Raw genomic sequence first — 21,560 nt, 5'->3', positions numbered from 1 at the left:
GGGAAGGAAGTCTCACCATAGGACACCATATGGCTCTTCTGTAGATAAATGTTGTATCAGCACTGAACACAGTAAATGAAATGAGTTTGTTTGGGGGCAGAAATCCTTTTTTCTTTTCTTTGTTGAATAAATATCACCACCCTCATGCATGAATCTAACATCTAACTAGAGCTAGAAGGAGATTGTCAGCAGTGTCCATATCAGCCCTCATGCACAGTAGCAATAGCCATAAACAGTGTGGGGGAACTGACCTCCCAGTCCCAAGCATCACCTCTGCTCCCTGCAGCCTGCTGCATGCATGGTCAAGGAGATAGGTGTGCAGCACTGGCACTGTGCTAGCATCATTTTGTTCAGATCATGAATGCATTTTTGAAAAAAATTTCTCCATCCTCCCAGTTTACTCAGAGAGGTTTCAAAGGATACAAGTTGGATTTCCTTCAGATTAAACCAGACCAAAAAATGAGAAATATATCAAGACTACTTTAGACATGAATGGACATTCAATACAGGTAACCAGAGAGGGAGCTAGTCTGAAGGAAACCCAAATACACATATCCGTTTACCAGCACCATGTCTCTCCAGATATACTCCTATTGTACTGTAATCCTTGACAATGCCAGGAAACATTTGTTAGTAATAAGCATACTCTGTTTTTCTGTCCCCCTTTCTCTTCTCCTTATAAATACCTACAAAGATAAGCCATAAAACATTCTTCTTTATCCCTTCTGTCATCCACAAAGTACCATTTCTTCTGCTGAAATCCACCAATAAGCACATATGGAAATTTGTACTCAAGAACTGATTTCACTAAAATATATATTAACTCTCAAAATTGTTACGTTTAATAAGAAATGTTATGTTTTATAAGACAAGCTTAATTCTAGTGTTTTTTTTTTATAATTTGAATGGCAAAGTTGAAAAAGTAGAAGATATTCTGATGTCTTACTTTATCCATTTTTGCATACCAAATCCCTATTTTTACAAATCAGAGTTATGATGAACGTTAATAACAGTAATTTAAAATACACGTTAAAAATGAAAAGAAATCCCACAGAATAAAAATAAATAAATAAATAAATAAACTCTCTTAAGTATTCCTTTCCTATTTTGTATAGGAGGACTTAGTTAAAACTGTACATTTCTTATCCCAAATACTGTATTTTTAGAGAACAGAAATTTGGATTCCATTTAGTTAACACTAAATAAAAGCTTTAATATCACCTAATTTAGCCCATTAATTTCATTTTATTTTTATTTCAACTACATTTAGAAATTTCAACTCCCACAACCTCCCTAAAGCATTTATTTTACCCTGCACACTTCCTACTGAGCAATTAATGCACCATTCAGTTTCCTTTATAGAGTCCTACAAATCCAACACTTTCATTTAATTCTCTTTTTACTAGTATTATTCATAGGTACTACTGATACAACATAAAATGATGTTCAATTGATATAAAAGATGAGCATTAAGTTCTGAAAGGTAATGACTTTGAATGTTTAATGATTTAATGATTTTATGATTTTGAATGTTTGGTTTTTTTTGTTTGTTTGTTTCTGTCAGAATTATCATCAAACCCAAAGCCATTATACAAGGATAAATATAATTTTAAACACCTCTTTTCAAAAATAAATTGTGCTTTAATGACAATTTTTTGTTATTCTCCAACCTTATATCAACTTTGTTGACTTTGCAAGACTAAGTGAACTTCTCAAAATAAATATTCTAATAGAATGAGTTCAGAAGACAGAATCCCTCCTATGAAGCAATAACATAAGCATATGCTGACTGGTTTTGAACATCTGGGTTTTCTACAGCTGCCTGATTGGATGTTGAGATTCTTTCTGGATGTTGAAAAGAGCTGTCAGATAGAGGACAGTTTTATTTGCAACAACTTTCAAGGTTAGAACATTTGTTCCATTCTGCATTAGAACTGACTCAAAACTGTTCATTAATTTATTTTTTAAAGTAAAACTGTAATTCAATATCTGTTTCCATGATGGAGATTCCAAATTTCCAGCGTTTTGGTGTTTGCAATTTGGCATTGATAGCACACTGATATTTCACAGCTGAATGCAGCTAAGGAGCTCATTTTCACTACTTATATTTGGGCTATTACTCAAATATTAAAATTCTTTGATAATCAAGAAAAAATAGTCTTTTTCTAACATGGAAGAAATCTGTCCTTTGAGATTCACCCAACTTCCAGCAAAGTATTATGTTTGAGAGAGAAGAATCCAGAGTAAGAAATAACACATTTTATATCTCCCCCAAAAGTCTGTGACTCTTACTCATGTTGTCAGATCTAATGTAATTGCTCTTTCCCAGGCTTATTACTATTGTTCCACTGCTGAATTTGACTTTCTGTCATATATTATCCAATCTTTGTGTTTATGAAAGAAAACAAAATTCCACTCGCTAGAAAGACTGACATTTACATTTTAGGATACTATAGGCATTTATATTGTGCTCATTTATTAGTTTCTTATTGGTAAGAGTTTTCTGCAGAAACTTTGCCTAGGAGTAAAAATCCATCTCACACAAGGCTTTGTGTTTCATCCAATGCAATTTTTCTTCGAGTCCTTCTCATTGTTACTCAACCTTATGTAATGTACTATAACTTTCGAATGGTAAATAGAGATAAACCTGAACATTTGTTAAGACCTCTTAATGACTGTTGAGATGTATATCATTGTATGTTAAGACCTTAGGAAGCTCTTTATGTTTTTACTGTACAGGTAATCAAGGGGCCTTATTCATTGTTTCAAACTTTTGGCATTTCAAAGATGCACCTAGATTAGAAGACTTGTCACCTTCAATAAAAGACAAAGAAGTAATACCATACTATAGCATAGACTTCAAATGGCCTGATACACGTTTATCAAACTTCACAGTTCTGATAACAATCCTTAAAGCTCCTAAATTAACCTCAAATTGGGTCTAAACTGGACGTGATGCTAATTTGCAGCTGGAGCCTTCTGAGAGTCAGTGGCTCCATGCAGCTGCAAGGGAACACACTGAGCAAGGAACTACCACGGACTTCCCAACAGGAAAAATGTGTCTCAAATAAGCCTGAATGGGCTTCCAAATCAGTGGTAGGAATACAGCTATGCTATGTTATGGATACATAATCTTACTGGTCTTAACATTCAGACAACATTACATTTATATTTTTAGAAACTTGTCACTATCTTCAGGATTGTCCCCTTCTCAAATATCTTAGTAGAAGTGAGAGACCTAGGTTCAGCTGGAGACATACCACCTGTGGAGTGAATAACCAGGTTATTCTGCTATTGGACCAGCATTTTGGAAACAAAACAATGATGTGTGCATTTTTACTACAGGTGTGGTTACCAGACCAGGACTCTCTGGGGACACAGGTTGTGGGTCTCTTTCCACCAAACTCTATAATGTAGTGGAATTTAGGCAGGTGACTTCCCTCTTTAGGTAAGAGGTGTGCATAGCACCCAGTTTTAGGTACAGAGAAAAGTTTAAGACTAATAAAGCAGGTACCCAATACATGTAGACAGTTGTGAAAGGAGAAGACTGATAGCAGATGTCTGGCTAGTCTAAATCTATGTCTCAGATTCAAGGACTCTCGGTACTAAAAGATCTTGTTTCTTTTGTCAACACTGTCCTCTTAAAACATAGATATTTAAACTGACAGGTCTTTAATTAACCTTAAGTCTTGTAGAACAAAATGTTTTGACCTCAGGTTCAGTTTTCTTTTAGTTTACATTTTGTTCTGCAGAAAGATTCTTCAAGCTGCCTGTTTTGTTCACCTTTTTAACCTTACATTGTGTTTGCCTTGTCATCTGGTCTTTTTCTTTCTCCTCTCCGTAATTTCCCTTGCTTCTTTAGAGACTTTTTCTCAGGAGAATTTACAACTAAATTTTGGTTGGATGGAAGCTTGCGTAAAGCCAATATTCAGTGCTAAAAATTACATGTGAATCTACTCATGTCTTCTGCTTCCTCTTGTGACTGCTATTACTGCTATTTTGATTACTGCTTGTTATTTTGTTCTTTTTTATTTAATACTTTTTGCAAAAATATCTAAACCCGTGCAATAGAGAAAACAATATGCTTCTTGTAGGCAAGAGTCAAAAAAAAAAAAAAAAAGGTTCTCTGAAGACCATCAAGATCATCAACATCACAACATGAAAACACTTATTTTTGTAATCTCTTAGCCAAGCAATGGAAGTGTATGGGAAAGTGCAAGGACAGGGCAGGTATTAACTGGTCTCTTCAGAGGGTACGTTTTATACTGCAGTGGACTGATGGTTAAAGACTTCTTCAGGTGGATTCTTTGCATTCAAAATGGGAATTTTTAGAGGTGCTACAGTTACAGTTTTATGAAGTCAGCAGACCAAAACTTTATTGCAAAATATACAGATTCAATACCCTTGAAGTAATCCATTACAGTGTTTATTTATATTATATATATATATCGTTATTTTTATATATCATTTATTCTATATTTCTGCTTTTATTGTTTGCCTAAGAAAACAGAAGTACACATACAATTCCTCCCCCCTCTACTTTTTTTTTCCTAATAATCACCATTGGGATTCAAAATATTTTTTGTCTGGAAATGACTTTTTTTGTCTTGGGAAGACTGCCTTGTGCTTAAAAATCCAATGAATGACTAAAATAAAACAAAACAAAACAATTAAAAAGTCAAATGACTTTTTTAACTCAGAGCTTGGATCTTTTGCTGTTATTCTCAAGCCTAGGATCAAGAGCTTCAGTAAATAATGAAAAATTATTTACAAAATGTCTTTTCATACTGAGCAGTAATTTGTCGATCCAATCATTTTTCATCATGTTTGCATGACTACTCTTAAGATGCATCCCACTCACAATAATCAAGTATGCTATGTAATGGACACATAATCTTAGTGCTTTTAGGGTTTACAAAACATCGCATTTTTTCCTAGACTGGGGTAAGTTTAGATTATGGATTTCAACAGGAAAACAAGTCTCATCAGTCATAGGAAACAAAGTTTTCCTCATGGTGGCAGTTCTGGGTTGAAGTGGTCTATCCCTTCTCTTAGGGTCCTTATTTATTCATAGAACATGGTGGGAAATAACAATCCAAACTGTCACTTATGAAACTGCTCCATCTTTTGTCCCCTGCAAATACACCCAACTCTCTGTAGTTCACCTCCATCACACCACTATTCTGAACTTCTCAATCACCTCCATTGTTTTCTCCACAAACTTATTCTCCCAATGCTTTTTTTTTTTTCACCCTCTACCAATCATTCTTTTCTCCACTCATTCCTATTGTTTTTTTTCTTTCCTATGTGCAGCATTAGTCTTTTCCTCTCTGCGTTGTAGTGCCATTCAATTTTAGGGGAGCCAAACAGAACTTTCTATGAACCTTAGCCACTTTAGAAATCTGCAGTCTTCTGCACGCCACTTAAGCATTTCAGAGAAGACATAAGGGTGTGACAAGAAAGGGAACAAAGCAAAGCTAAAAAGGTGCCTTTTATGGTATCCACAAACTTGGCTGTAGCTTTAGCTTTTGGAATGACTTGTTTCTTTTTGATTTGACTGGTTTTGATCCATCACAGTACTAGTAGAACAATTTTTATGTACTAGTAATTACAGAATTCTCCTTCCTTCCTCTCCCCAGTAGCATAGCTGTAGTTTATAGTCTGTCAGTATTTCCATTACGAACTCCATTTTTCAGAGGTCAATAACTCGGCCTGCATCAGCTCAAAATGTGATATACAAATTGTCAAAGACTCTTAATTCACTTTTTATCTCTGTGATGGAAAGGATTTTTTTTTCCTTAGGGAGGTATAATTTATGAGTTTTTTTTTTTTTCATATATGAACCAAAGCTTGACTTTGTCTCTGAAACTGAAATGTTGCAGATTGTTGTCACTAATATGGGTTAAGCTTTCAAGATTTTTTTAAGTAGAATTAAACAGCCAAAATATCCAGAGAAGCACAGCTACCAAGCAGCCAGTGCAGATAATTTTTATCCTTTTTTAGACTGCATAGTACATTAGTCTCAGTTGCTGACCCGCTAGTAAACAGAGTGTCATGAGTTTTCTAAGAGTGTGTTATGTAAACAAAGCAAAGGAAATAAAAAGCCTCAGAGTCTCAGCTTAGGCCACTTGGTCCACTTCAGTCCTAGTGCTGGACCTGTGCCAGTACATGCCACTGGAGATTTAATTCTATGCAGTAAACAGAGGTGAAGATGCTTCTGTCAAATTTTCAACTGCAGCAACTCTTTCCAACTGCATTAATGACCCACAAAGTCATGAACTCAAATGGAGACATCATTGAGGTCTAAGCTGTCCTATTGCACAAAGGTGTACTTTGTATTGCCTTGCTTATGCTTTTTGTTTTTGTTTTTGTTTTTACCATATCTGGAGAGTGTGGTCACAATTATTAGTTACTGGTATTTGTCACTTTTAATATGGGATTGTTAAGGACTCTCTGCAAGCCAGACTCTCTTGAATAAGCAAACATTTTAATCCAAAAATACTTTCAAACACAAGATGGGGACATGGGATATAGCACAGAAGGGTGCTCTATGCTGATAAATAAAAAATTGAGTACAAACAGACAGGCTTCTGTTTCTATGAAGTAATAACATTGACTGTCAAGTTCTGAAAAAAGGGCAGAAAAAGAGTAACCATCCAATTTTTGTAGAAAGAATAAATTCTTCGGTCCATGTTAATGGCCCAGGTGGAGTTCTGTTCCCCACAAATCCACACCACAGCCTGACAATGAAAGCCATAGGCAAGGAGAAACCTGACTGAATAAATTATTCTATTTTGTCACAAAGTTGTTCTCAGTAATTTAATGTGTCTGTATACGGTATTTGTTGTTATAATAATGACATTAGACAATAGCAAACTACTTAGCACCGTGACACCATTAAATAGGTAATTATTTCGCATTTACTATTGCTTCCAGAAAAATAAAACTGAAGAAGAAACAATGCCTTTATAATTGAAATATAACACCATGAAGTGCAAATAAACAGAGAATGCATTTGTACTCACTAACTGCTAGGAAAAAGCTCATCTGCTCAATTCATAATCCAGTGTACTGAAGGCACATCTGATTTTCTTTACCAAAAATTAGCTTAGTTATACAAACAGTACAAGACCAGGTATTTCTTTTCCAGCTGATTTAGCTATTTTGTTCATCCATAAAGGGCTAGTTTGTACATGCACCAATGCACCATTTTCCAGAGGAAGGCCAACAAGCATTAGGAAGAGTGTGCATATGCTTCATGCATATGCAACCTGAATGTTTTGTATTCTACACCTCCTAATTGCAGTAATGTGCTGCCATACAAGCAGTATAGGACTTCAGGCAGCTGGCTGCCTTCCTCCGAGTCCAGCTGCGTGTTCTGGCATATAAATGCACTGTCACATATTAATGCACTGTCAGCCAGCCTCACCCTGTGACATATGCTGTAACTCACAGCAGAGATGGAGGTGTTGTGATGTATGTGAACAACATAGTGCAGTATACAATGAGTAGTTACATTTTACCAAACTTAAATGTAACCTCCATAGCAAGAGTATAAATACCAGACGTGATTTAGCCTTCATACAGCTTCATTTCAGAAACAGTGTAAAAATTTGTACTCGTGTTTGCTTATGGTTCTCATAAAATTTAACAAAAAATAATCTTTAAGGAGAGCTCAATGTAAATGGCTTCACTTTTTTAGCACTTTTGGGGGTGATTTTTTTTAACCTTTTTTATACCACAGAGAAATCAAAATAAAACACCAGTAAAACCAATGAAACACTCACTTTTACAAAATACTACCAGAAACATACCTTAATTACCTAAAATGCTACCAAAGTTCACATAAAACCTACAGATTGTGCCACAGAATGCAAACTATCAGCTTGTTCAGTTCAGTTCAGTTGCAAAATCCTAGTGAAGTGTCAGAGCAAATTTTCAAAACAGAAAATGCTCTTTTTGTACAGAGTTAAAGAGGCAATTCATGTCAAAGCATTGTGGGCAAGAATTTCCATTCTTAATGGGATGTTATTAGTATTTATAGTCCAGATTCATGCTGTGCAGAATATATCATTGTGGAAAGTATGGGCCTCCATTAAAACTGCTAACCAAAACTATTTTCTACTTACAATAAATTCATCTCACTCATCACTAGCATCTGGGAATGTATGCGTTTAATCTTAGGAGTTGTCTAGCCTTTTTATTTTCTTCAGTGGACAAAAATTGAAATACTTTCTTTATTTTAGCTGCATAAGAAAATTCTCTTATGAAAGAATGCATTTTCCTCTATTGGTATTCATGTTCTCAACTAAGCAGAGAGCTTAGATTCATGCTTACCTGTAAGAGATGTAGTTAGGCAAAGTTAATCACAAGTGTCTAATTATCTTTGGTTTTGTTAACTTCAATCTTCAGATCACTACCTGGAACGAACCTGAAGAGCAAACATATCCCCCACATTAGCTCCATAACACAAACTAGTGGCCAACAGGTAGAGATATATTATTGCTTCATCGCTTTCATACCACCTTCATCACTCATGCAGGTAAACAACCATATCTTATTTAAAAGCTAGTGGTAGCCAAAACTTGAAGATGTCCAGTGGCAGTGTCTCAGGTGTATCCCACACCACAGACTTATTCTGCCTGCACAAATGATCCTGTTCATTAAGTTCCTGGCAGTTCATGCTTCCTAGAAGCATGCTATTCTAGAATAGAATATACATGCCTAGAAGCATGTATATACGTGCAATTAAACAAATATGCATGTATATACGTGTATATACATGCAACTAAACAAAATATAAGTCCCACGCGTCCAGATTATGTTGTACTCACTGAATACAATGCTTTAGAGATGCTTTGCACATGCATTGTACTAATTATATGAGATTTTCATGTATCTAGCCCCAACTGTCAGAAACCAGCCTAACAGAAGAAACTACCAAAATGATATTGCAGTATTTTTTTTTTATTACTTTTTATCTCTAACAGAGATATTCATCAACAGAAAGGACAGGGTGGGCGGTTCCATGTGTATACATATTAATTAGCTATATTTTCTTGCTCTAAAAGTACTAAGCCCATTAAGATTATATATTGACTAATGCTGTTGCTCTAATGTGGGCCAAATTTTCATATACAGCTTTGAATACTATTTATTTCAACAAAAGCAATTTTATGTGACACTGAATATAAAGATTTAAAAGATCCACTGTTCCTCAAGTTGAAGATCATGTCTCTGAGCATGGCCACCAATGTTTAACAAGACATATGAAAGACAGGTCAATTAGATGGTGTAACTTCACCATCGTGCTCTCCCACCTTCCAGCAAGTTGTGGCTCAGTGATTTTATCAGAGGCAATATCCCCAGCTTTTAATGTACACTTCTTGGTCAAAGCATGACATAAAAAATTCACAGAAGTTATGTTGGAGGATTGCTTTCTGCACTCATAATTCCTCTGGAGGGTTTTCACATTTTGCAAAAGATGTAAGCTGTAGTTTCTGAGAGCTTGATAGCAAAGATCCCATCTGGGGCAAAGAATGCAATAGTGCAGCCTGGCTCCAGGGAGCACTTGCTGACTTATGGTATGTAAGATGCTGTCCCTGGGAGAGTGAGAGCATCCATTTCTGTAAATTCACGTGAAACTTACTGCTTCTGTCCTAAGATAAAATATGGCTTCAGACCCCCTGAGACAGCAGAGGGTTTGTATGAACAAGTGTTCTGACCTTTGGGCTATTGGGAAACAGAAAGAAGAGGATTCTTCCAGATTTTCAGAGGAGGAGAGATGAAGGGGTGTGTTTAAGTAGCTGAGCAATACCCAACACTAAGATTAAAGCATACAAAACAGTAGGAACTTCTTGTATAAATCTGTCAGTTCATTTTCAGCTCGTAATGCATTGTCTCTGCAACTTCAGCAGTCAAGAGCTGCTTTATATATCAGTCAAGGAAAAGCTTTGTTATGTTTTTGTGGTTAGAGTCCAAGTACAAATTCTTGCTTTCATACTGACGTGCAAAACGCCTGTCAAGATTCTGAGCCTATTGTACTCAAATCTATAAAAAACACATATCAGGACCTTTCCTGTACAAGGATATTACAAACCTCTTTGCTTTTGAGACCAAGGTTATATTTCAAGGCTTCTATAAGCAAAAACATTATTTCAAATTAACTGTTTTATGTCTCTCTTTATTCTGTGCTGAGCAGCAATTATCAATTTACTTCATGTGCTGGCTGTTACTTTGCAAACATCATGGATGCAGGAGGTACATGGAATAGAAATGAAAGTTTACTGAAATAGTCAATTGCTACTAGGAAGGGTAAGCGACTTGCCCCCTGGTATAGGAATATGTCTACCTATGGAGATCTGCAATATAAGTCAAACCAAGGTAGCAGGGCAAAGGTCAAAGGCCCTGTGTTTCTCAGCCTGTTCCTGCTGCTTTAGATCCTTCCCAAAAGCTCCTTTTAATCCTTAACCCCATTAAAAATTGTTTGCCTGGTGTATGGTAACTGTCATTTCTCATGCTATACATCATGTTCTTCTTGTTGCCTTTTGTCATAGCAATGCTTTCCTGCACTTCCCAAGGCTCAAACTGCAAACTCTGCAATGAGGGCAGTGCTTTTGTTATGAGCTAGTCCCTGGCACAGCAGGGCCCTGATTCTTATTCTGGCTCAGCAAAATCACTGACTAAAGTTACATTTTGTGTTGGGCTAGCTGTACTTGAAATGCAGAGCAGGCCTGGTTTCACAAAGCAAACAGCTTAAAGCTACATTTTTTGACCCATATTTCTTTCACGTCAGCTGTATGTTCAAATCTTGTTCTAAGGTCTCCCTAAGCCTAAAAGATTGCTTTGGTCCTTCTCTAATATATAACTAAGCAGCAGGCAGAGACGAATGTTCATTGTCCCCTTTTGTACATCTACTTGATATATTGACAGTTATCCCTGCATGTACTCGTATTACATAAATAGTGATGGCAGCGTTCACTGCTTCAAACTTTATTTACACATGTGTAAAAAGGCCTATGACTTCAATTTACTTGTAAGGCTCTTTGAGTTGTGCTTATTTAGTAAACATATAAATGGCAATGTTATAAGCAGGGGAAGATCTGTGCTTTCAAAGATAAAGAGCAAAGGGATGCTTGCTGGATAATCAGCACCACTGCATTTCACTTAATAGATGAATATATGTGATAGATACAATAGACATTTATGTCTTTCTATATTAAAAGTGATATCAATTCCATTTTAACATAATTTTCAGTATAACAGAACTCTAGGACTTCATCTAAGATAATGATAATATTGATCCCCATTTTTTAATATGTCAGGGTTTAAATGTTAAATATTGATTGCATCCCTCAAGGGAAAAAAAAATAAAAATAAAAAATCACTGTACTTTTATTTGAAACATCTAAAGGAAAGAGGCCTTTGTAGTAATAATTATGTACATTTTTACATTTGCATAGTTTTGTAATTGTACAATACTTGGCACATTGATAAAACATGCACTAAATAATAGCAACAGAGTAGCTGGAAAAATCAGTGTGAACCAAACTCAATTAAACAAATACATTTTCATTAAAAATCTGACATAAAAAAAAAATGGAGATGGGATCAAAGCTGAAAATGAAACCACTTCGATTTCATTTCAAATAAACTTGCCAATTAATTGCACGTTTCAAATGATTACCATTGTAATCATTTGTAAGCAAGGTACTGTAAAAATCATCTAGTGAAAACATTTGTGTTTAATACTTGCATCATATTTTCCTGGAATAATCATCTGGTTGTAGGGCCTTTCATATAATATAGTTTTGCCTTTTTATCACTAAGACTTGTCTAGACTAGAATAACTATTGTTCAGGTATAATTTCTTGTTTTTAAAATGTACGAATCAGTGTTTGTGAGTAAGATGCAGCCACAATATATGTATTTTTAAAAATAGTTATGAATAATAGAATAGAAGTTCTGGAACTCTATCGTTCTTAGTTTTGTGTTCCTTTATTTGATGTAATGAAGAATGGTAGCAGTTTTTCAGCTGTTCCCTTAATATCGATTACAGCCTTTTCTACTAAGAACCATCTTCTCTGTTCTTTTGACCTCCCACTTCATGCAATGACTTTCTTCTCTATCTCTCGTGGCCTTCTAATGTTGTCCCTGTCTGGTCTCTAAACCTTTTATGCTTCATTTTAAATTCTGGTATTGCATATTCAAATTCAAAACACTAACTCAGTTTATTTTTCTGAACTTCCCTCCCCAGGGTACTTATCCATTCCTTGCTATCAAAAAGCAATATCCACTGAAATCACTGGAATAAAGAGAAATTCTGCAGGTTTCTAAGAACTGTTTTACCTTATAGAGCCAAGCAAGTTATTGATGTAAAACACATAAATGACTATGTCTTTTTATAAAATGGCAGTGTCCTTTTAGCCATGTGGGATCAATGGCAACTATCAATAGTCTTCAGACATTTAGGATATCAGAAACAGTATTTTTCTTTGTTTGTCTACCATAGTTGCTGCATTTCAAACACCTAGGACATTAGAAAATAGATTTCCTACTTTGTTATATAGAAAAAATATCCAGTTTTGCCCAAGGTGAGGTCAGAGATGTACTGCCAAAAGTATTTGACTGAGAATGGGGAGAGCCTATAGGTTTCCCACGCAGCCCCAGTAAGAGGCAGAAGTTCCGGATGGAAAGGACTGTCCTCAAAGCTACCCACAGGCAATATAGTTCTTAAGAGGAGAAGACTGCAGCCAAAGAGCCAGAGGTCTGGAGAGAATTTTTAACAGTGGGTCAGAATCCTATTTTGATTTCAACATCTGATTTTAGCAACGGAGAAAAAAAAAAAAAATCACCTCAAATAGTGATGATCAATAAGGTCTTAAATGATATTGGCCAATGGAGAACATTATTTTTTTTTTTTTTTTTAGGGGAAAAACAAAAAGTATACATGTGTGTGTGTATATATGCATATATATTAATATTTAGCTTTAAAATGTCCCGGTCTTGATTACAGGCTGTGGTTGCTACTGCAGTGGAGATATCCCACCCTAATCATAATCACTGTTCCACTGGCAGCAGATGAATGCATCTTCAGTTCCTCCTTGATTACCAGACTTTCAGTTCATTGCTTCCTTTTCTAGAAAATACTGAGATGCACAACCCGAATATTATTATTCTGCAGTGAATAGGCAAACTTATTATGCAGAGCATGAATGTACTGAACATGATTTTTGCTGCTGCTCAGCAAACATCCTGTAGGGCTAAACGACTGGATATTAGAGAAAATGTTAAGTCAGCTCTTAGGAAACAAACTGAGGAATATTTGCAGACTTGGGAAGTTCAGTTTAGCAAGTACTTAGCACCTGCTAATAACAAAAATGCAATGATGACCATTAGAAAATTACCAATTGCCTTAGGTCAGTACCTTTGCTGTACTCAGATCCCAAATTTCAACATAATACTTTCTGCAACTTGTCATAAAGGAAGAGGATTTTTTTTAATATTTATTCATATAGAAATGGAAGATAGCTGTAATTATCTTCCCCCATATACCCAGAACTGTTAACCGTCGAGAGAGATAGTCATGTCTTAGAGAACTTTATCTACAGAAGAACTTGATAACTGTGTTAGATTTACACTAACTATCTTGACTGAGAATAACAAAAAGCATTCAACAGTGTACTATGTTACAGGGGACCCTGAATACTGATTCTGGTTTCTGAGCTATACTAAATTAACATAATTTCATTTTTATTGTTATTACCGGTGCTTACAGAGTAAAACTAGTTCAGATGTGTCAACTACACTAGGTACAGCCACTGCACAGAGTGCAGTACTGAGCAACGCAAAGTACTATATTATAATATATTCATCTACTACTTTGTACCAGGTTCTGCTCATTGTAGTGGAGACTGTAGCATTGACAGATCTGAAAACATGCTGTATTTAATAACACATAAAGCGTATGTAAGGAACTCTTGCCAAGATAACCATATCTTCTTCTAGTATATAAAAAGCACCAACAGTCTGTTCATATTTCTTTTCCAGCCATGCTGTTAAATAATTATGTGATCCTATCCAACAAGATAGATCAATCTGGAGGGGAAGATGCAGCTGTTCAAAGTAAAAAACAACTCATGGCTCATTTGTGATCACTGTGGAAATTTTACATCCCCCAAAAAAGCTGTACTCAGTGAAGACTATTCTTTGACGTAAGTTAATCAAGTGTTTGATATAGAAGCATCCTTAGCTTGCACAGACATTTTTTTATTTTCTTTCTCCCCAGTAATGCATTTTTGGGCCTCACCTTTTACTTTGTTTCAGTGGAGCTTATTGTCAGTTACTGCACAATCTAGAGTCATTTTGGAGGTATCTTCTTAAATGTTTTATATGATTCTGCATTTTTAATAGCATAGAATTTGTTCAGTTATGTACATTAGGAGTGACACTTGTCTTTCTTGTCTTTAAAATTCAAAAAAAAATGTTGTTAAAACATGTTGATTTGAAGCTTTTATAATATAACCTTCCTAAGGGAGTATATTTGAAAAATGTGTATAAGACTGATGTCGATGTTTTATTCCTGAGTCTGAGCCAGCCATAGCCATGAGGATGTTTTAATGTCAATCATCCTCTGCTTCCCTTAACCTTTAAGAACAGCTTCCACTTGAGCTTAGAGTTCTCTATCCCTCCCTTAGTGAGGCTGCCTAGCAGCAGACCTGCTTACTCATAGCTGCAATGCCAACACACAAGGATGAACCCTGATTGTTCCTCTGTCCTTTAGTGGGCATTCTCTTTTGCAGGTAAGAAACAAATGTAAAACTATAAATTGCTTGTTAAATTAAAAATAAATAAATAAATAAATAAATAATCATTAAATGCATAAAAGCACAAGCAGTTAAATAAATTATAGTTTGGAATCAATTTCTCCAAGAGAAAAATGGCAAATTGAGAATTGCAGAATACGTGGAACCACTCACAGAACAATTACTGTGCACTAGTAGTACTGAACAAAGGAAATTATTTAGATATTTCCTGTAAAATTTCTCAGCCATTGCATTGCAGGAACAACTCTGAGTATTGCTAAAACATAACAAGCCCTAATGCTTCCACGAATGAAATCCTGTAAAAAGCTACTATCATTAATCATTAGCTGTAAAATGCTATCAAGCAATTTAACCTACAGAGTCAGCCCATTGTAGCAACCACAGTATAGTTCAATCTCTGTAATAATGCATATTCAATTATCTATCTCATCTTCTTCTGTCTTTATTATAATTGATAGTTAGGAACTGCTTAACTGCAACTCAAAAAAAAAAAAAAAAAAAAAAGATTGGTACGTGATCGTTCCTGCCCAGAAGGCATATAAAAATGTTAACATGTAATCTATATTTTTCATATCAACTTTGGTTTCAAAGTAGTTCTTAATGCACTGTCTAAGAATGAATCCATATTCTTCAGTGGTAGCACCATATTTCAAATTCCAGACCTTACCAGATGTAGCAGACCTGCAGATGCCCATGAAACACATCTGTAGAATTTCATTAAATGGCAAGAGTACAGAAATAAACACTGGAACTAGCTCCTGGCACTGCTGTGTTGTTGGATGGGCCTCAGTGTCCTTCTGACCAGGGCCACCCATTTTCCTCCAAGTGATGCTTGGGAACAGGTATAGGTTAGCATGGGCCAGGATAATTGCCATAGATAGTCTGAATTCAGTCTAAATGTTTTGTAACCCAAATCCGGCCACACCATGCAAGTCCTGATACTGTTTGCTTTACCAGCTGGTATAGATGTTGCTACAATGCAATGAAATCTTCCAGTATTCATAGAAAGATTGTGCTTTCAGGGACAGGATAAATATATTAAAAATCATGAGTCTAAACTTGGAAGCTCAAAAATACGGGTGTAATGTTGGGCCCAATTTCACTGCTGGCTTCAGATTTTACAGTAACAATTAGCCCATGTGAAGATATGACCCAGACTTCCATAACTCCTAGACAACATGGATTCTAGATAAATTCTTGAGGTAACAACTCATTACCAGTGTGCTTTTAACCTGATAGATACTGAAAAAAAACATGCCATCAAATCAACATGAAATTAACTACTGCAGTTTCATTGGTCTTCTTTCTTGGGATAATTTCCCAACAATATTGAATGTGACAATATTACCTTGGCATAGGTAACATAAGAACACAAAACCACTCTGGAAATCAACATTGAAGGTACATCCAATAGAATCCTTGTACATCAAAAATTTAGGGATGCCTAGACAGTGTAATAGACTATATTAGAGTAAGAATATAGAGTAATTCTTCCTTCAATATTTACCTTCCAGCTTCTAACATCTGTTTTGGTTTAACAGTGGTAGGTGACGAAGCACCCAACTCCCCTTTCTTGAAAGGAAGAGGGGAGAAAATACGGTGAAGGAAAAGCTCATGAGTTGAGATATGGACAGGGAGATCACTCACTAATTAATGTTATGGGCAAAATAGACTCAGCATAGGGAGATTAATGTAATTTATTACCTACCACTAACAGAGTAGAATAGTGAGAAATGAAAAGTAAACTACAAACACCCTAACCCCCATCCACGTTCTCCTACCTCCTCCACCGAGCAGTGCAGGGGAATGGGTTGCATTCAGTCTCTGACACTTTTTCTCCACTGCTCCTTCACGGTCACTCTCTGCCCCTGCTCCATGTGAGGTCCCTCCCATGGGATGACATCTTTCCCAAATGGAGCCTACAGGGGCTGCCCACAGGCAGCAGCTCTTCAAGAACTGCCCCCGCACAGCTCCGTACAATGGGGTCAATCCCCCCACGAGCAAACTGCTCCAGCACGGGTTCCCCATGGGCGGCAGCTCCCCCCAGACTCCCTGCTCCCACATGGGCTCCTCTCCATGGGCTGCAGCTCCGGCCTGGGGCCTGCTCCTGTGGGGGCTCTCCATGGGCCGCAGCCTCCTCCAGGCCACATCCACCTGCTCCACCAGGGCTGCAGCGTGGAGATCTGCTCCATGTGGGACCCCTGGGCTGCAGGGGGACAGCCTGCTCCACCAGGGGCCTCTCCACAGGCTGCAGGGGAATTGCTGCTGTGTGCCTGGAGCACCTCCTGCCCTCCTTCTGCACTGTCCTTGGGGGCTGCAGTGCTGAGTCTCACATTTTCTCACTCCTCTCCCAGATGCTGTTGTGCAGCGGTTTTTGTTTGTTTGTTTGTTTTCCCCTTTCTTAAATCTGCTCTCCCAGCCAACCAGCATTTATCGCTCCCTGGCTCTGCTCTGGGCATCGGCAGGTTCCTTTGGAGCCGTTTGGAGCTGGCTCTGATCTGACATGGGACAGCTGCTGGGCTCTGCTCACAGTTTGTCCCAGCAGCCTCACCACTACCAAAAGCTTGGCACATAAACCCAATACTTCAACTGACAATTTAGGGGTTTCCTGAACTGGAGGTGACACCAAGTTTGAGTTTGTTTGTTTTTCTCCTCTGTGAGTTCGTTCAATCTTTCTGCAGAGTGTTACATTTCCAGCTTCCATAAAATCCTATGGTAAACCCACGCAATTTAATTTAGCACAGTGTGAAAAGGGATGAATGACTGACTTACAAATATGAATTGACAAAGAATTAATGCATTCATTTGCAGTATCTCATGAATGTTTGTCAGTGTTGTGGAATTTTAAAATAAACAGATGACCAAATATTTGAACTCAGTTTGATTGAACGCAGTTTGATTGTTACAGCTTTTAGATCCCTTTATGCTCTGTATACCTAGGCTTAAGGAAATAACAGTATTTACCAGTTTTGTTCCCTTTTATTACGTACCTATAATAATATCAGTATTATCAACATGTCAGTAAAATATATTATCTATGCTGACAATTTTAATATTATTGTCTTGTTGCATTTGTTGATGCAAACTTTTGATGATACTCTTCTGAAGAACTTCCCTTTGGGGATGTGCTGTATGTACTTGATTTATTTTTATGGTATGTTTTCCAATATTGAAAGAAACGTGATTTCTTTTTTATAATTCAGTAAGAAGAGAACAATGTATTCATAGCATGCTTCTTGATCAGTTGTGCAAAGAGACAATTTTATCTTTGGATAATATGCCAATTTATAAGATTTTTTCCTCTCTCATATTTCTGAAGTAAAGGCATCTTGCTGAAAGAGAAATAGACTGTAAAAGAAGAAAATTTTAAAAGTGTAGTTGAAAGAGAAAGCAGTGTTATTTTACTGTTAATATCCTACGATGAAAAATGTTACATTGTGAAAATCAGCTCTTGGAACAGTCTTTATATCATGAGTATGTCCTTGGACACTAAAGGTTGTAAAATGTGCAGTCTGACATGTACGGAAGATAGCAAGATTTTGGTTAATGAACTATCCTCTCAATGTGTTGTTAGATAGAACCTAACAGAGATCTTCTGATGTACACTTTTCAGGAAGAGCTTCCTGGTATACTATTCCTAACTATTAGCAACGTGCCAATGCTCAATGAAAACATGAACACAGATATCAAGAAAAATTACTTGTCCTGAAAAGGCTGCTTCACCACTGAATTTATTCTTTCATGGCACTCGGATCAAATCCATTTGTTATCACAGGGAGAAAGCAAGGCAAGGCAAGGTAGGATGTGTCTGAAACAGGTGAGATATCTTTTGAATGTGTACATTTTTCTTTACTGAAGATTTTAAAAAAAAAATAGTCAATAAAGAGACATTGTAAATTATGTATTTTAGGGACTGTCTTCTGGCTTTGAAACATCCTGGCATGAATGGTTTGTACTTATAGAATGGCTTGGGTTGGAAGGAAACTTAAAGATCTAGTTCAACCCACTCCCTCCCCTTCTCTGCCTCCCCTCCCTTCCCCAACCACCACCATGGGCAGGGATGCCACCCACTAGATCAGGTTGCCCAGGGCCTTGTCCAATCTGGCCCTGAATGCCTTCAGGGAATACGGCATCCACAGCTTCTCTGGGCAACCTGTTCCAGTGCCTCATCACCTTCTGAATGAAGAATTTCCTCCTAACTGCTAAACTTTATCTCTCCTCTTTTAGTTTAAAACCTTTCTCCCTTGTCATATCATTATCTGCCCAAGCAAAAAGTTGCTCTCCATCTTTTTTCTAAACCCCTCTTAAGTATTGAAAAGCTGCAATGAGTTCTCCCTGGAGCTTTCTCTTCCTCAGGCTGAACATCCCCAGCTCTCTCAGCCTTTCTTCGCAGGCAAGGTGTTCCAGCTCCAGCCCTCTCATATCTTATGTATTACTTATATCATTAAACTCTTTTACCTGCTCAAGAAGTTGTCTGAACTGACTACCTTACCCTCAGACCATCCTAATCTCAAGGCCATACAGGAAGATGAGCCAAGTACAAGGCATGGAGCAATCTGCTTTGAGCAGTAAATTGGTAAAGGCCTCTTCCAACCTAAACAGTTCCACAAACCTATGTTTGTCTGGGAGACTGCTAGTTCACATGGACCACAGGCCTGTTGGTGCCCATGTTAATAGTTTAACACAGTGGAATTCCTGGTATTAACCTCAGGCTCTTTGGCTACTGCACATACACTACTTATACAACAGGGGAACAGAACAATGAAAAAAACTTGTTGTTAAAAGTGATTCTTTCTTGTTTGTAGTTTTGATTTCAATAATTTAATATTTTCTGAAATATTTTCGGAAAGGAAAGGAAAGGAAAGGAAAGGAAAGGAAAAGGAAAGGAAAGGAAAGGAAAGGAAAGGAAAGGAAAGGAAAGGAAAGGAAAGGAAAGGAAAGGAAAGGAAAGGAAAGGAAAGGAAAGGAAAGGAAAGGAAAGGAAAGGAAAGGAAAGGAAAGGAAAGGAAAGGAAAGGAAAGGAAAGGAAAGGAAAGGAAAGGAAAGGAAAGGAAAGGAAAGGAAAGGAAAGGAAAGGAAAGGAAAAAGAAGGGAAGAGAAGGGAAGAGAGAAGCGAAGCGAGAAGCGAAGCGAAAGGAAGGAAGGAAGGAAGGAAGGAAGGAAGGAAGGAAGGAAGGAAGGAAGGAAGGAAGGAAGGAAGGAAGGAAGGAAGGAAGGAAGGAAGGAAGGAAGGAACTAAACACATGAAAATATGTTAAAAATCAAGAATCTAATGTATATTCAGTTTTGCAAGACTGAAGGTGCAGAGACTTGTTCTTGATCTCATCCAAGACAGCTTGAAGCTCAAAGTTGAGCCAAATATCACTGCAGGAGTAATTATTTTTATAGTTGTGGTAGACTCACAGTTATGGCCAGTCACACTTTGCGTACCCATCGCTGCCTTATTTCAGCTGAATCTACTAAGCCTTTGTTAGTTTTCTCCATGACATTCAAGATCTATAAAATTTTAAAAGGCTTTGTTATATCATATCATTATGGCTGACTGCCTTAAATACCTTTTTTCCAATCTCAGTCTATGCTTTTATTCATCTTTATGGTCTTCTGTACTTTTTTTTTTCTGGTTACACTATAGCTTTTCTGAGACTGGATAACTGGATTGTGTGTATTATTTATAATGTGAGCACATCATGTGCTTACATAGTGGTATAAATTGCTGTTTACAGGAATTTTAAAATTCCTAATGCACATGTGTTGTTGACTCTTAATAAAAGATAAACTGATCGTTTCACAAAGGTGTTATAAATTTAAAAAGTTGTTCATAGTGTTAACATTCAGCTTGCAGACCAGGCTTAGAGACCACCACTCTGTGCGTGTGTGTATGTATATATGTACATTTTACATGTGAATAACTTTTAAATTAAGCTTGGCCCCACTTTGCCTCTCTTATGATGCCTGCTCAACAGAAGTAATTATAAAGAAGCAGTGAAATTTCTTTATGCCAAATTTAGTCTCAGGTTGTATTGGTAAGATATACTCCTTAGACCTGTACAAGTAACGTACAAACAATGTCAGAGAACAAGCTAACAGACAAATTGATTAAGAGGTGCAAGGTTTGAAAAACAGATGACAAGAGTTCAGAAAGTTCCAAGATAATAAAAACATAACCTTTTTTAAATCTGCTGTTATCAGGGAGGACTGGAGAATGGAAAGTGCTGTGATTGTTTTTAAGAATGATATTGGCAATAAACCAAAACTGGAAACAAACAAGTTTTTCTTTAGCATTTAGCAAATTGAAAGGGAAATGGCAATTTGGTTTGAGAGTACGTAGATGAACATATGATGCTAAAAAATTTCCATTGACTTCTATAAAGAAAACCACACTTCTTATGTATCTGTTTTTTTTAATGTAAGCCAGCAAAATTTAATTAAAAGAAAACAAGATGATTAGAGTTATTATTTTTAAAAAGTTTTACAGAAAATAATATTATTATTCCTGGTATTAAGAAACTGTTTAGTATTTTACCAGAATTACTCAGAAGTTAAAAATTTAACAACAGTTATATGAGAGAGAATACAAAACAGATTTTTGTTGGCTTTTACTCTCACCTGATTTTAGCACCCGAAGTTAAAAATTTAAATTAGTCATCTGCAGTCCCTCTCTGTTCAACAGAAATAAATGTGTACATTCTGGTAATGATTTATCATATCCTAAAACAGATCTCTGGTAGGTCAGAG

This window comes from Anas acuta, chromosome 3, assembly GCF_963932015.1.
Source record: "Anas acuta chromosome 3, bAnaAcu1.1, whole genome shotgun sequence".
NCBI classification, from domain to species: domain Eukaryota; kingdom Metazoa; phylum Chordata; class Aves; order Anseriformes; family Anatidae; genus Anas; species Anas acuta.
The sequence above is the reverse complement of the archived record's forward strand: the minus strand, read 5'-3'. Positions refer to the sequence as shown.